Genomic DNA, 3,528 nt, shown 5'->3' with positions numbered 1-3,528 from the left:
CACACGCACGCACGCACGCACGCACACACGCACACACACACACACACACACAGATAGCTACATACATACATGCATATACATATTTATATGTATCAACACACAGATATATATATATATATGTATATATATATGTGTGTGTGCTCTTGTTTAATACTGATATCATCATCCTTATCATTATTGTAATAGTATTTCAATTTCTGAAAACATCTGTGAGGTTGGATGCTGGCCAATCATTTATAGAATCAATGATGTAATACAAGAAATAGCAAACTACAATGACTGGTACAGCAGTGTCATCAAAAATTGCTACAAGAGCCAAAAAGATACCTCAAAAAGAAGTAACTACAGAGGTATCAAATTGTTGGACCAAGTTATGAAAGTCACAGGAAAAGCTATAGCACAATTAATTAATTAGGAATCACAACTAATTAACTCAAATGTGATGCAGTATAGTTTTGTGCCATGATAGTGTACTACTGATGCTCTCTTCCAAGTCTGGTAATTATAGAACATATTTGTAAAGAGAAAGCCATTATACCTAGCATTCATTGGTTTAAAAAAGCCTTTGGAAGGACACCACATATCCTGATGGTCTCAAGAAACACTGTTCATTTAGTTTCAAGTGAATGCCTGAGTCATAAGAATTTCATGTTCTTCAGTCGTAACATTGACCAGTTGATCATTTTTCTGTCCATTGCAAATGGACCAAGTCTATTCAGATTGGTCACATATACTGAAAACTGTTAAACTTGACGGAGCCAGTCTTTGAAATTCTTTAATCCATTTCTGTCTAACCATTTTCGCATTCTCTTTTTTCCAGTACTGCTTGATGATTCACTTTCATTCGTCACTGGTCAAATTTCCAGCCATATAATTAATATCTGAGATTAGGAATAATTATTTTATTACAGAAAGAATTAGCTAAAAAGAGTATAAAACCATAGAATTCTTATCCTGAAAAAATATTAGAGAAATGGGAAGAACATTCTGCTTATATTAAGCAATTGTATGCCTACTTTTGCCCATCCACTCAATCTGAGCCCAACTCCACTCAATCTGAGCCCACTCCACTCAATCTGAACCCAACTCAGATATTAACAATTCTGGAATACCTCATGATTAAGTTGTATCTCTCACATTCATCTGTATATTTTTCTAGACGGGTGTAGGTCGTTGTTGAGCCACCTAATATGACTCACTCAGAAAGCTGTGATCTTACTTGGTAACAGACCTGGATGAAGAACATATGGACTAGGTTGTAACTTCAAACACATTTATTGTGGCCACATGTATATACAAAATGGAATGATAAATAGAATGGTTGGTGTGCAGAAGCCACGGTCTTCTGTGCTTTACTCCTATCTGCAAGCGGGCGTGTGATATGAGAGAGAACCAGCTTGGTTGCGTCTTCACAGCTCGTGTGTCAGTGCAGAAAGAGAAAGAGATGAGTGTCTGAACCTTAATGCTGGTAACGCCCTCTGTATCTGGCCAGCTTCTTTGACCTGCAGTCAAGGTGTGTGTGTGGGGGGGAGGGGGCAACTGCGCCTACACATTACAGACATATCCCCTTTTGCCACCAACAATATGCTCTTACATATATGCAGGTGACATGTAAAAAACACCATTTTGAGTGCGGCTGTTGCCAGTACCGTGTGACTGGCCCTCGTGCCAGTGGCACGTAAAAGCACCCACTACACTTTTGGAGTGGTTGGCGTTAGGAAGGGCATTCAGCTGTAGAAACTCTGCCAGATCAGATTGGAGCCTGGTGCAGCCTTCTGGCTTCCCGGTCCTCAGTCAAATCATCCAACCCATGCTAGCATGGAAAGCGGACGTTAAATGATGATGATGATGATGATGATGATGATATATGAGACCAACTTCTATTTCTTCTTACCTTCCAGCACCTAAATGCCACCTGCATATGCAACCAAAAAGTCTCACACCTGACATAAATGGTTTCTTACAAAAGGAAACCACGAACTCGTGTTCCAATAAGGACATGAAAGCCTAATCCGTTTCAATAGAACCAATTACTACTCATGAGAAAAGGAAATACTCTTACAACACCACACCTTCAATATTCATCAATGACGCAGATTTAAAACATTCAAACTTACAACAAATGTTGGGTTCTGCTATCCTTGGTAACATTACATGGTGATCACAATTCTACACAAAGACAAGACAGCGTTCTAAAGACATGACTCCTCCTTCAGAAGCAGAAATACTTAATCACTGTTTCTTCCTCCCATCTATCCATCCATTGTCCAGTCCTTAAATGTATAAATGTATAAAACCAACATTACAATCAACACATCTCGAATTTTTGAAGGTCATTAAACATTGTTGAGATGACAGCATAGGTGGAAGAGTTGCGTAATACAACAGTGGACTGTTACCATGGTGAAGCTTTAGAATTGATTTTAAGAAACATTTAGTTGTGAGAATCAACAAAGGAGTTGGGTTCAAAAGAGATCATTGACCAAGAAAAGACTTGATTTATGAAAACACATTGGTAGAAAGAGCTGTGAAAAATGTGGTGGGTTGCAGAAACTGGTTCAACAAGACATGGAATAATTTTACCTAACCGAAAATCCAACGAAAAATATCTGATCAATGTCAGAGCATTGTATTGCTACAGGTATGATGAATAAAACACAATGGACAGAAGATGCCAAATGTGGGAATAAAGACATGTTGACTGGATATGTGAAATGGTGACATCGAATGTTCCAATATGGAAGATTAGGATTTAATAACAAACCTTTCAAAAAAAATGTAATAAAGTGCGAAAAGAAAAACAAAAGCATAAAAACAAACATAAGAAAACTTTTCACACATTCCACCCCAACAAAGCAAATTACACCTCTACATCTCTTCTCTTCCTTTCATTTCCTCCTTCATGCACTATACTTACCTCTCATCCGCAGTCTTGTCCTCTTGCCCCTCTTTCTCTCTATCATTGTTATCCAGTAGCCCTCCCCCCACCACTCTCTAATCATGCTTCTTTGGCAATGTCCTGCTACTTATGTTTTGACCTTCGAACCTCAAGGGTATGCCCTGGCACCTTGCCACCATCTCTATCCTGTTGTCTCTCACTCTCTCACATTCTCCTGCTCTTCCTTCAGGTTGAGTAACCATGTATCTCCTTTACAGCAACACACCTGTTTCTCTCTCTCTCTCTCTCTCTCTCTCTCTCTCTCTCTCTCTCTCTCTTTCTCTCTCTCCTACCAAGTAACCTTGTACCTCCTCTACAGCAAGACACCTGTTTCTGTCCCTCTGTCACACTATAACCTTTCATTATCAGACACAAGATCACCTCCTCCAATGCCCCATCTCTTCTCAAAAGATTTTTGTCTTGCAAGTTACTCGGTGACCCTGTCAGTGCAGGTACCACTTAAAAAGCATCCAGTCCATATTGTAAAGTGGTTGGTGTTCGGAAGGGCGTCCAGCTGTAAAAACCTAACCAAAACTGACCTCTCCTGTGCTTGTGCCATGTAAAAAGCACTAAGTCCACTCTGCTGGGTG

The sequence above is a fragment of the Octopus bimaculoides genome, chromosome 1, assembly GCF_001194135.2.
Source record: "Octopus bimaculoides isolate UCB-OBI-ISO-001 chromosome 1, ASM119413v2, whole genome shotgun sequence".
Taxonomy (NCBI): Eukaryota; Metazoa; Mollusca; class Cephalopoda; order Octopoda; family Octopodidae; genus Octopus; species Octopus bimaculoides.
Note: the sequence above shows the minus strand (reverse complement) of the source record.